We start from the raw sequence: 14,280 nt of genomic DNA on the forward strand, positions 1-14,280 counted from the left end.
AAAATCAGGGTGTTACAAATCTACCCCCCTTAAAGGAATCTTGCCCTCGAGATTCGGGCAGATCGGAAAATGAGATAAGGGATCTTGATCTTCAAGTTTTCTTCTCGCTTTCCACATTGCTTTTTCTTCTCAGTGTTATGCTTATTGCCCTGACATACTCTGCTCACTTTGCTTTTGACGTATTTTGCAACTGTCTCGACAAATCTTGATTTATTACCCTGAGTATGTTGGATTTTTCTCGGATATTGCATTCCTAGTATCTTCAACGGTTGTAGTTGTCTCTGATGTACTATTCTTGCTTTTTTGACCTGTGTCAGATAGGACCATATACTTTGCTACACCACTCTTGTTTCCATGCTACCGATAACAATCCTTAAGATCATGATACATCTTAGTGCTTTCTAATTCCTGAGAATTCCAAGCTTTAGCACTCCTGATAGGTTTCCTTTTTTTTTGATCTTCTCATCTGTCGATTGACCTTGGCGGACCTTTTTATCCTTGAAGATTTAGTAAGACATATCCTAATTCCGAGGAAAGAGTACTTGTTCTCATCAGTCACTTCTGTGGTCGAAGTGCATCTTCTGGGTACTGTCCTTCCTTTAGCACATTTTATTACCTCATTACCTTTGCTGACTAACCGTTTCCAATATCTGTCTTGAGGTTCTAGAATCAAGGGATTGGATAGAAAGTCTACCCCCCTTAAAAAGGAGCGGACTTCACTGACTTACGTTTCCAGTTCTTGAGAAGTAGATACACATGTAGCCTTTGACGTGGAATATATCACTCTTTTTTTTTTGGTGCCTACTGAGCTTCTGTGAACTTGATGGAATCTCGTCGATCTTCGCTATCCTGTGTAACAACTTGAAAGTCATGATAGTCTGAATGTTGAACTGAGATCTTCATATGGGATTTGGGGTTGATCCAGTTCTGTGCGGGGTGCTTCGTGGGGCATCTTTTGACCTAGCGCGTAGGTTCTCCAGAATGGACACACACCTTCTTATCGTCAGGTACAAGGATACTTAGGGGACATTTATTGGCATAGCGTATTTCTTCTTCATAGCAAAAATACACATCTATTGTAGGGGTACTCTGCAAATTTTCTCTCGACCTATGAAACTTCCTGGTTGACAGAACAAAGTGCTTGTTCAGGAGTGAAACGTAACCAAGAACTGTTGTTTGCTTGATGGTCTTCAAAGGCTTTCTTCCTCTTCTTGTTGTTGTCTTGCTTTCTATGCTCGTCTGTAGCAGATTTTCCATATTCTGAGCCATATTTTGAAAGATCTGAGTCTGAGTCTCCAAATATTGTTCCTTGTGGTATCTACTGGATGTTGTTGTTGTTGTTGTTGTTGTTGTTATTGGTACCTTTACCAAGCTGATATTTCTTTGTGTTCACCATCTGATCATAATTGAGCCAGGAAGATTGGGGCAAGAAGGGAAAGGGCTAGAAGGAGAAAACCCAGATATACTATTAACTATAGAGATATATAAGGAATGTCGCTGTTAGCAGATGCTAAAGCATCACACAACGCATTCCAGCACTCAAACAGAAAATCCAAATCAGACAAAGCACACAACACAAGCACACACTACTAACAGCGCTCTAACGATTCCGAAGATTAGGGAAAATCCTCCTATAACTCGAAGAACTAAAACTGGGAGAAGTGCAGAGGCAAATCTTCATGTCTTCAGTGTTATGGTAGATGAATCTTCCTTGTCATGATGGATCTTTATCTTTATCACATAAATACTATTATGCATCCAATGGCTATCCTACCACGTCGTAATTAATATTTACAATATACTACAATACAACATTTTCTACATTTTTAAACCCTAGGTCATATCTAATATAGCTATTGTTATATCGCTAAACCCTAGATCTAGTGGTAATTTACTTACTAATAAAACCATGATTAAAAGAAATTATCGGAAAATGCACTTCAAAATCTGCAGATCGAAAACAGTAGGGCTTCGCCGTGCTGCTTCCCTCTCCTCCTTTCCTCCTCTCCTCCTCTCCTCTCCTCTTCCTTTCTCTTTTTTCCAGAATAAAATAAGTATTTTTCCTCATTTTTGAGATTTATATAGAGGAGGGGGGCGGGGTCGGCCCCTTAACCGTCCCCTGAGAGGGCAGCAAGGGGTCTAACCGCCCTCTCAGAGTGTGGTAAGGGTGGTGGCTGCAGGGATCTTCCCTCCTAGGCCGCCATTCACCGATTTTTTTTATATATTTTTCAATTAAAAATTTAAATAAATTGATTCCTCGTCGCAAAAATTACAAAAATAGGCGCATGCAGCCCCCTGAGAGGGTTGTAGCCCTCTCAGAGAGCGGTTAGACCTCCTTAACGCCCCCTGAGAGGGCGGGTGGCCTAACCGCCCTCTCAGAGGGCCGGTAGGGCCTTTCCGCCCGTGCGCTACACCTTATCACCCTCTCAGAGCGCGATTAGGGCCCTTGCCGCCCTCTCAGAGTGCGGTTAGGGCCCTTGCCACCCTCTCAAGGTGCGGTAAGGAGGCTGCCCGCCCACCGCCCGAGGCTGCCCGCCACCTCCCTCCCCCCACCTCCTCCCTTCTCTATAAAAGGCTGAAAATTGAGGAGAAATCCTCATTTTAATCCAAAAAAAGAGAAAGCTCTGAAGAGGGAGGAGAGGAGAAGAGAGGAGAGGAGAGGAAGAGAGCGCGGCGAAGCCTTGCTGCATTTGATCCGCGGACTTGAAGAGAACTTTTCGGTAATTTCTTGTATAATTTTATTGTTGTTAATAAGTATAGTAGCATTGTTTGACATAGGGTTTAGACATGTATGACCTAGGGTTTAGAAAATGCTATATTTAGTGGAATATTGTCAATATTAATTACACATGGTAGGATAGCAATTAAATACAGAATATTATTTGTAGTATGGTAGTTTTGAATATGTAGATTGTATAGAGTAATAATTGTAGGGTAGCATTGTGTGACATAGGAATTAGCACTGTATGACCTAGGGTTTAACGGTATGACCTAGGGTTTAGGGTTTAGAAAATGCTAGTATATTGTCAATATTAATTCCGATATGGCAGGATAGCTATTAAATGTAGATTGTGTAGAGTAATAATTGTGGGTTAGTTTGGTTAGGAGTATTATTGAAGAACCTATTGTTAGGAATGAATCGGTGTCGGTAATTTTTTTAGTTCCGATACTCAGAAATATAGTTCGTCGGTCTTAACATTGGTTATATTTGCGGATGTTTCCAGGGATGGGAGATAAATTACTTTTTCGGATATATTATGGTGAGGGTGAAATTAGGTATGGTTCTAACGGTGTAGATCTGTCTGGATTTTGTCATGTCATGAAGGGTCTTAATAAAGCTAATGAGAGGACCATTGCGGGTGTGTGCAAGTGGCTGGTGCTGTTTTTCCAACTGGATCCACAGCAACATGATCTTAAGCTGAAAGTTGTCCTTAACCGTGCTAGTCAGGGATACTTTGGCGAGCTTGTTTCGATCGAAGCCACATCAACTTTGAGGCAGTATATAGATATATCTTGTGAACGTGACCTGCCTCTGATTTTTTTTAGCTGAGGCGTACCGGAAAGATCAAACAGAGGTAAACTCTACGGAAGTAATAGCAGGACCAAGTGAGGTAGTGGAAGATGAATCAGACCCGGTAAATATCGAGACCAGGGCAGATGTTGGGGATATTCCTGAGATGCAACCGATGGGTGTAGCCGATGAGGGGGAGCATATCCCTATCATAATTGAAGAGATGGAGTTGGAGGATCAAGAGCTGGAGGAAGCCGTTGCCAATGGGGATTCATCTAACGAGGAGGGTAATGCTCCAATGCCTGCAGAGTGGAGGGATCATGAATTTTCAAAGCTGGTGGTTAGTGAGGCTGATCGGACATTGTGGCAGTATCATGAGAACGAGGTATCTCAGGGTGCTATGTACCCTATAAAGGAGGTTGTTATTGATGTAGTTAAATTTTGGTCACTGTCTCTTCGGAGGCAGTTCAAGGTTGTTAAATCCAGTAAAAGGGAGTATGATGTGAAGTGTTTGGTGCCTCAATGTCCTTGGTGGGTGTATGCATTCAGAGAGAAATGGGTAGACTACTGGCAGTGCTCAATAGTCAGGGAATATAATTGTCACAATCAGGAAATAGAGTTCGCCCACTGGAACCTGTCATCTGCTTTTATTACTAATGTTATGTATGGGGAGATTGTGGACAACCTAAGGTATGAGCCACGATCAATAATCTGTACTATTGAGCAAAGGTTCTGGTACACAATAAACTATGCGAAGGCATGGAGGGCGAAACAGAAGGCTATTGAGATGAGGTTCAGGAACATATGAAGATTTATATCATAATCTACCTCGTCAATTAGCCACAATATATAGAAGGAACCCAGGCAGTTATTATGATATCAAGCATTACCCCTCCACTGATGTGGAGTACAGCGGGAAATGAGTATTGTAGCGTGCTTTCTTTGCATTCACTGCAACCATCAAAGTATTTCGGTATTGTCGACCCATCATTTGCCTGGAAGGGACATTCCTGACTGGGAAGTACAAAGGACAAATTGTCTGCAATTGGGGTCGACGGTAAACCAAGTCCTACCACTAGGGTTTGCCTTCATGGAGAGTGAGAACGGGGACAACTGGTATTGGTTCCTTGAGCGGGTGAAACATGCTATTGTTCTTGACCGGCCAGATGTGTGTCTGATTCATGATAGACATGCAGGGTTGTTGCAGGCTTTGCTGGATATACAACATGTGAGTGTTCGACGGGGTGTTGCAGCACAGTAACCCGACCTGAAGAGCAGGTGGTGCATGCATCATATGGGTGGTGCGAACTAAAACAGAAAGTTTAAAAACAAAGAGTTTATGAAGCTTTTCAAAAAATTATGCAGTCAAAACCAGCAACGGAAGTTCAATGCCCTATGGGCAAGACTGGATGGATTAACTCTGAAACAGACAGCAGAGGTTGCACCCACTAGTGATGAACCGATAGCTCTTGGACATCTCTCAACAGATACTCCTCATATAGTAAGGAGGTCCGGGTTAGCTATTAAGAGCTTTTCATAGTGGATATGTAATGAGCCAAATGAAAAATGGGCTTTGGTGTACGACAGAGGTGGGGCAAGGTATAGAGTAATGACAACAAATCTTGCTGAGGTTTATAACTGGGTCATGCGAGGAATGAGGTCCCTCCCACTCGTTGGAATTGTAGAAGGCATTTTGCATGGGACATATAAATATTTTATTGATCGGTACGCAGCTGTTAAAAATGTAATGGAGGATAATCGTATGCTTTATGGATGGATGCTATGTGAGTATATGGAGAAGGCCACAAAGAAGGCACACATGCATCGCGCTAATCAAGAGGGGACTACGGAGCACAGGTTCAGTGTCCTGTGCCGGGATAAGGGTCGTAGGGGTGGAAGACGTGAGTGGCATGTGCAAGAGTGCGTGCTTAGGAGTAGGACATGCATTTGTACTTGCCAGAAGCCACAATTACTTCACAAACCTTGTACACACATCATAGCTGCATGTGCAGAGCACAATATGCTTCCCAGGCAATATGTTTCAAAGTATTTCATGAAGGATTGGATACTGGTTACGGCATTGTTGACACTTTTACAAGTAATCCAGGCCCTTCACAAATCTATGTGCCTGATTTGGAAAAGATGAAGAATGCACTGGGCCGTCAACAAACTCGCCGGATTCGCAATGATATGGATGAATCCGAGGCGGGTCCTAGGGTCAAGCGATGCAGCCAGTGCAATGAAACAGGTCACACGTACAAGTATTTTCCTAAAAATGCACCTGTTGTGTAGGTGAGTATTGCGGCGCGTTCTAGTGTGATTGTATTTAGCGTACCTTGTTGTTTTATTTGTACTTCGCTATCTAGCATTTTAAACTTTCATTTGTAAGTACATGTCGCAATATATTCATGTTGCATATAGTTGTAAAGTGAATTTCCATTCAATATACATTGTTCTTGTCTACATGTTGCAATATATTAATGTACATGTCATTTAAATGCAGATATGGCAGACCCTGCGATCCCTGAGGTTCTTGACCCTGCAGTGGATAAGAGGCATCGCAGCTTCTTGTCCGTCGTGCACCAGACGAAGTTAGGAGTATTCCGACCACGTGGCCCTGGAAAGCTACTTACGGTCAACGATCGGTGGAAGCACAGGTAAGTCGATACTTTCATACGCATGTGCCAATTCATTTATGTATTGCATCCCCCAGTTTATTTATATTCACAATGGTGTAGGTTGGCAGCAGCGGGACTCCTACCGCTTTGTCGTTTGGTTGAGGCCCGATCGACGGAGAACCCCGAGGCAGCGGCCCGTCGTTTTTATTTTGACCGCTCACTGATAGCAGCACTGGATGACCAATGGAGGCCGGAACACATACTTTCCACTTCCCATACGGCGAGATGACCCCAACCTTGCAGAACGTAGCCTACCTCTTAGGCTTACCTTGCGCGGGAGCTACGGTTGGGGTCATCGACATGGATGCTAACTGGATCAACGTCATGCATCAGCGCTTTGGCCCGGTTGAGCGGACAGACGACGGACCCCCCTACATGCCTGAGTTCTTGTCCAATCCACGAGGGCCAATGAAGAAGTGGATCCAACAGTTCCAGGTACCGTACAATGCAACCTCTCATTTACTATTCAAGTATCTAGTTATGTTCCTTATTATCACTTGTCATACTTGCAGCCGGCGTACATGCACCCGCAGGCCAATGTGTACTCAGTGTCCAGGCATTTGGAGGCCAATCTGCTTTGGCTATTTGGCTAGGTTATGTTCACTAGCGGCCAAGGCCACCTGGTTGCGAGGACCCTTGTGACGTACGCCAGGTTGATAGAGTATGCTATTGGCGAGGAGGTACTGCAGTTTAGTTGGGCATCTGCTATCCTTGCTGCGACGTATCGGGCGTTGTGCGACACGTGCATGAAGAAGGAGCCACTTGCCACTTTTGCTGAGTGCCCACTTCTTCTGCAACTATGGTCCTACGAGCGGTTCGCCATAGTCCGGCTAGTGGTGGACCACTCCCCATACCCTGAGGAATGGTATGGCGAGCTCGAGGAGGACGCGCCTACCATGGCCTCGCTTTGGTGTCGATGCCAGCTACGTACCTTTTTTTAATACTTTAATTGGCACATGTTATTGTTATGGATGGAGATCATGTTTGTCACATGTATTTCTTATGAATTCTAACGATGTTTGTCACACAGCCACACTGGGCGCATGAGCAGCCTCGCAGCGTTTATGAGCATTTTTGGTCGCAGCCATACAGCTTCTTGGCCGTCCAAGGCCGTGCGGATTTGGGTCTGTCTCTGTTGTGTACCCGAGACGAGGAGTACTAGCTTACAAAGACATCGCTTGTCTTCGACATCTATGTCGAGGAGTACTCACCTCACCGCGTCATACGACAGTTTAGCCGCCACCAGGCTTTCCCTCTCGTCCACATTCGCACTGTTCCAATGCACGTCCACAAGTAAATATAAAGAATTGAATAATTCATAATATTCGTCTACTGTCAATTCTATTTAACAAGGTTCACTTGCAGGTATACACACAAGGGCCAGCCTGCTGGCAACCTCTGGGCAGATTACTTGGCCCCGTACATCTCAGCATGGGCCCAAGCCCTTTAGGATGTCATGGAGGAGGCGCGTCCCTTCAACGCACAGAGCTTCGAGGACTACCTACGGTGGTACATGCCACGTACACGTACACGGATCACCTACACCCCAACGTGTGTCTGGCCCCACATCGCGTCGACTACGGAGGCGTACCTGGTCCATTGGGACGAGGAGCTGCATTTGCGGTATGTGTAATTTACATCTCATTTCAGAACTCCATAGTCACGTAACAATGACTATAAATTGAAATTGTTATTTCTTGTTTGTTTCCACAGACCGATATCATTTATGATATCCATAGGAACGCAGCTGGTACCATAGACCGCCTCAGGCAAGGGGTGCACCTCAATCGTCAGATGTAGCGGGGTTCGTCAAGCGGGTTTTTGACAAGACCGCACGGGCCTTGAAGCTTACCTCTTGCCAGTCCACTACAGACGTCGCAGGAGCGCCTCCCAGATCTAGTGGGATCCACACCAAGTCGTCCAGGAGGTCTGATGTGCACCGCCGTTCATCGGTGCCGGCACCCACACGACCCCTTTTACCACGCCATGTAGGCCCGGACCCAATAGGTACGGATTTTTATTCGCACAACGTTTAAATATATTCGTTCCTTACTGGTGCATTAATTTTAAACAAATATTAGGTGCACCTACACATGCCTCGACGCAACCACGTAGACCGAGCCCTGTGTCTCCACCCTCAGGTACTGGGCGACACTACATTCCCGTATTCAATATATTCAACAGTATATCTAATATTGTACACAGATTATTTTGGTGATGAGGCCGGCCCATCTTCAGCTGCCCCGCGACCGATCCCACCACCACCGTTCGACCCTTACTATGGCACACCCGCTTGGCCATCTTCTGCTGCCTAGCATACCACACAAGTACAATAGTGCATTTTGTACAACTACTTTTATTTCCACATTTTCCATATGTAATACATTTATCCGTTCGTAGGCCCCTCCAGTCAATACACATGGATGCCCGCGGATCCTTCGCAGTCTTCGTACCCTAATCAGGAGGATGAGCCTGGGCCGGACCTTCAGTACGACCTCGTGTGGGACTTCTTCGGGGGCACACCAGAGTACGACGTCCTCTAGCAGTCCCATATACCCAGTGCTCACTTCAGACACAACACACGCAGGAGGAGTCCTCGACACCGGTGCTCCCTACTAGGCCTACCAGGCAGGTCGGTCCACCCGACCCCCTCACCTACTCTAGGGGCCACGTGAGGGTCAACCAGCGGCTGCGGCAGCGAGACCTTGATGGGGGGAACGGCCGACGGCAGCGTGGGAGACAGCAGTAGGATTGTACATTTGTTTTTATAACTTACATATGCATATTCGATTCACGATTTATTCTTACGTATTCGGACGCGTGTAATCTTTATGGTTCACTTACCATATCGTAACTGCATTTCTTATTCCAATGTGATCACACGCTAGTTGCATTTCTTAATCCAACGTGACCACACGCTACTTTCTATCGTCCTCAGCCATGTATGAATCGTTGACGATAGACCTAGAAAAGTATATCTTACAAAGCTACTTATACATGAAGTGACCGCTCGATAACTCTGTCGAGAGTCTAACTTAACTCACGAAGTGACCACACTACTGAACTTTAACCATTAAATGACATCACCTCTTTCCTGGCGTAATCTACAGAAACGAAATGACCGCTCAACTTTAACCATGAAATGACAACATATTTCTCCTTGCGTAGGCTTTAGACAAGAAGTGACAACACGGGACAGCTTTACCAAAACTTTAATCACAACACATGTACCTTGACACATGGAATCTCTGTCCAGCATCAATACCACAACTTTCCCATTCTTCAAGATGGAATCCAATGCTCCTGCCGCTGTCTAAGCCCTTCCACCCACTCCTTTCTTCAAGAGGAAATCCAGTGCTCCTACCTTCCCCCACCATAAATAACCCAACCTCTATACATTGATGCACCACTCATTTCTCAGTTCTCTCAACTGTAATATCTTCCTCAGCTCCACCAAACCTACCCAAGAAACATTGAGAGATTTTCATCCCTCAAGGGATCGAACCACCAATGTGCTTCTGTGGTGACCGTTGCAGGCTTCGCGAGTCGTAGGACATCTCATACACCTATGGGTTGCGCTTCTTCATATGTGTCAACTATCAATACGACAAGCCTCAACATAGACCATATAAGTATCCACGGGTATAGCAACAAATATCAGCCACATCTTTACCAATTTCACACCCTGTTTTACTAACCTCTCATCTTATTCTATTTGTTTAGTCCCCTCTACCGATCTTTGATTTTATTCAATGGCTTGACATTGAGCAAATAAGGACTAGAAGCAGTGGGTCGACATGACAATAAGGTGGAGGAGGGAAGCTTACGCATGTCGGGAGTACGAGCAACAGCAAGAGGAACTACGTCTGAAGCGGTAGGAAGAAGAGCGCATAAGGAAGGAAACACAAGACCATACCGTGGCTCAGGCTCGGGAGGCAGAGAGGGCAAGAAGCGGGAGAGGGCCCGTCGCGCTAAGGCGGCAGGTTCCGATGCCCTGCGAAAGGGAAAATATCCTAGGTGCATTCAGTAGAGAGTATCTAATATAACCCGACATATTTCCACTGCCTAAGGCATGTTATGATTAGGAGCGACGCACCAATAAGTAGGTCTTTGTGCGAACCGTACATGCCACTTTTTTTTCTCGTCGTATCGTCGTGGTTACAGTCTCATGTAATATTTTTCACCATATATTTAATCTTATGTTTGTCGCCGTTCGCAACCTAATTCCCGTGTAATATGCTGCGAGTGCTTTACATATACAATTTGTTCACAAATATTAATTTTTTATCCTCCAAATAATACGTAAACTACTCTAAATTCTCGATTCCCCAATATACCATTTTCAGTACTCTTCAACCATTTTAATTCCAAATTTTGCAAAATACCTATTTCAAATATTGAGCAACATTATACAGTAAATTTTGCAACTTTTAAAAAATAAAATATTATAACTGCCCCCTGGGAGAGCGGCAAGGATGCTAACCACCCTCCCACTGGGCGGCAGGCCCTACCCGCCCCCTCAGAGGGCGGTTAGCAGCCTTGTCGCCCTCTTAGCGAGCGGTTAGGCCACCCGCCCTCTCAGGGGGCGACAAGACTTTCTAACCACCCTCTGTGAGGGCTGCAGCCCTCTTAGGAGGCTGCAAGCGCCTATTTTTTAATTATTGAGAAGAGAAATCTATTTATTTAAATTTTTAATTAAAAATATATTAAATAAAACTCGCCATTCACCAGCAGCCCGCATGGGCCTCGGTTTGCTCCAGCCAACCCACTGATGCTTAGCAACAGGGCCACGTGGGCTGCCTCCTAGCCGAGCTCTACTGAGCCTGCTGCTCACCTGACGTACACATGCAAGCTGCCCCAGGTGGACCGAGACACATCATTGCATGTCTCTTTTTTATTCGGCTTCCTTTGCTAGACGCACCCCGCACGGCCACACGCGCCTAGCATATACAGTACACTACAGCGCTCTTCCTTTTTATTCCAACGCGCACTCCCATACATGCTTAGAAGAAAAAAAATCCATGATATTACCTTACGCTCTGCACTATAGACCGTACATCTACTGTGTATATCTCGTGATGTAGTCTATCGCCACCGCACCATAACCTATAGAACTCTCATGTACGTTTTATGGTGTGATCATCTTCACGTGTACCGCTTTTTAGCTCAAACGTTTTACGTGATCTCCCGAAAGCCTTACCCTTAGTTCCTCCCTGAATCTAGTCTCGGTCCTGTCATCGACCACGTCTGCCCTTAGGACGATACCTGCACATAACAAAATCAACAGACAATTCTGAGCAAAGTTTCACAAATTTGACTCACGTCAATCCGTGCAATACCACCCACATGAATATGTTGCACATATAAAAAACACAAATCACATTATGCTACAACGAGCACCATCATCACATGAAATGTTAAATCACTTTGCACTTTTCGCTAATGTCATAATTACACTAATTATTCATTTGCTAATTTTTCAACATATGATCTCATAGGATGAGACCAAGTACCACAGCGTCATTGGCAACCTCCTCTACTTTGTTCATACCTAGCCCGACATCACCTTTGTCGTTTGGTACGTGAGTCGTTTCATGGAGTCGCCACGCGAAGATCACCTCGCCGTGGTGAAACGTGTCACATGCTACATCGTTGGGACTTTGAACTAAGGCTGCCACTACGCTAGGAAGCTCAACAAGTGACCACAATTGTCAGGATACAGCGTCAAAGACTTGGCCGGCGATGTCGATGACAACAAAAGTACCACGTGCGTGCTCTTCTTTTTTGGCCAGAGCCCAGTCAGCTGACAGTCACAGAAATAGAGAGTGGTAGTTCTCTCTTCCTTCGAGGCCGAGTATATCGTTGCCTCCACCGCAGCATGCCAGGCTGTTGGCTAGTCCATCTGCTGAGCGACATTAGCAGTGACAAGCCCGAAGGAGCAGTTCTTAATGTGGACAACAAAGTAGCCATCTCTCTGTGCAAGAACCCAGTGTTTCATGACAGGAATAAACACTGAATTTAGCAAACTCACCATTGTTGTACTCATCATGCCGCTCGACATCCTGCACCATCTGGTCCACATTATCCACAAAATCCTCGGGATCATTATCATTGAAACCTTATATGTCCTCATCCCTGAGATCATGATCTATTTCACCGGGTGTAAGTCCTTGATCCACACTGTCGGTGTGGAGGGCCCGATCCAACTCTCCCTCGTTAAGGCCTTCCTCACCATGTTTGTTCCAACATATATAATTCTCTTTAAATCCACACATGACCAATTGTGCATGAATATTGTGTGGTTTCGAGAATTTCTTATCATTCTTGCAGTCGTGACATGGGCAATATATTGCCGTTTTACCACGATCTTTCATATCCGCCAAGGCAGCACTCATGAAATACTTCATCCTACTCAAGTACTTCGAACAAGTCTGGGTCTCAAAGTACATCCAACTTCTGTCTGTCATCTACAATTAATGTAAAAACATTCATTCTTCATTAACAAGTACCTTAATTTCGTGATTAAACATGCGATTAAAAATTCCATACAAATACACTAGATTTGTGGCATCTTGTGGTAGATCGGACAAACCTAGTATCAAATCTAACATAAATACAACTCACTTCTACTAAGATTTTAGATAAAGATGTAAAATAACCGATTACAACTTAAAGCACAACAAATCTACCAAAAAGGGATTAGAGGAGAAAGAAAGAAGGAGAAAAGGGGAGATGCAAACCTTGAAAGACCTAACACCAATTCAAACTTCAAATCAATAAGATAATAGAAAATCTCTACCGGAACCGGTGAAAATCGCCAGCATTATGCAGGCGAAACTATTGAGTAACTGTTCGCCTGCACAGTGGTTACCTAACTCTTTAAACAGAGCTAAGTAATAGGTGACAGGTGATAATATTATCCATCACTTATTATTTTTTATAAATGCTATAATTGACCCAGGAAGACCCGTCACCTTTGCCAAGTCATAAGTGACGGGTTTAGTTATTACCCGTCACTTATGACTGGTACAGGAAGATCCGTCACTTATGATCAAGTTATAAGTGACAAGTTTAGTTATTACCCCTCACTCATGTTATAGGTGACGAGTAATATTACAGCCTGACACCTATTATTTATTATCTATGATGGATAAATACCTGATTCTAACCTGAGCGAACATAAATGACGGATCGTGTAATGACTCGTTACTTATGTATGTCTCTTTTATCCATTTTTCATGTAGTGTATGTGAATTGAGATGCATTATGTCAAATCAAGCGGGACTTGGAGAGAAAAATAATGAGGAGATGATATTTACCTTTCTAGAACAAGCTTGCTTGCCGAAGGCAAGAAGAAGCAGGAGCTGAGTCGGCTACCTCCCAGCGGTCCTAATCTTCGCTTGGTTGTTACCGCCTCGTTCCATTGTGTGCGAACTGCCAATGACACACCATCGTCGCCTGCTTCATGTGGTCCCCACCGGGGCCTGCACGTGCACGCGTTCCTCTTGTCCCATTCTCGCCAAGCGAGAGAGGTGGAGGCCGCGCCATCCACACCGAACTGCCGCCGACATTGTGCCGCCTCAGGGGGTGGCGCGAGGGTGGAGAACACCCTGGGGAAACGTTGATGTAGCACCAAGGCCCGCTCACTGGTCGCGTCCATCACGAATGGCGCCATGGCAGCATCGCTGCTGGCCGGACGCGGTAACCATCTTCCCAGTCGAATTTAGAGCCTGGGGAGGAGGAATGTTGTTCTTCCCCATGTGCGCAATTCCCTTCACCTCCCCCTTCAAGTCACTGCACCGTGCACAGCCGCCCACTTGGCCTACGGGAGGGTCCGGCGCCAGGAGACGGCGAGGGCCTACAGGAAAGAGATGAATGGAATCAGGTTGAGAGAAAGGGGAAGGAAGGTGATGTACTGAGGGGCGAAAGAGCGGGGAAGGTTGCGTTGGAGGAGTGAGCTGAGAGAGCGACCGTGAGTCTTGCCGGTGGAGTTGGTGACTTGGTGCTGCCGGCGGTGGCAGTCGCAGCTATAGAGATGGAGTTGGTGGTGCCAACGACTGCAGCTATAGCACGCGGATCGGAAGAAATTTC

This window comes from Phragmites australis, chromosome 19 (assembly GCF_958298935.1).
Source record: "Phragmites australis chromosome 19, lpPhrAust1.1, whole genome shotgun sequence".
Lineage (NCBI taxonomy): Eukaryota > Viridiplantae > Streptophyta > Magnoliopsida > Poales > Poaceae > Phragmites > Phragmites australis.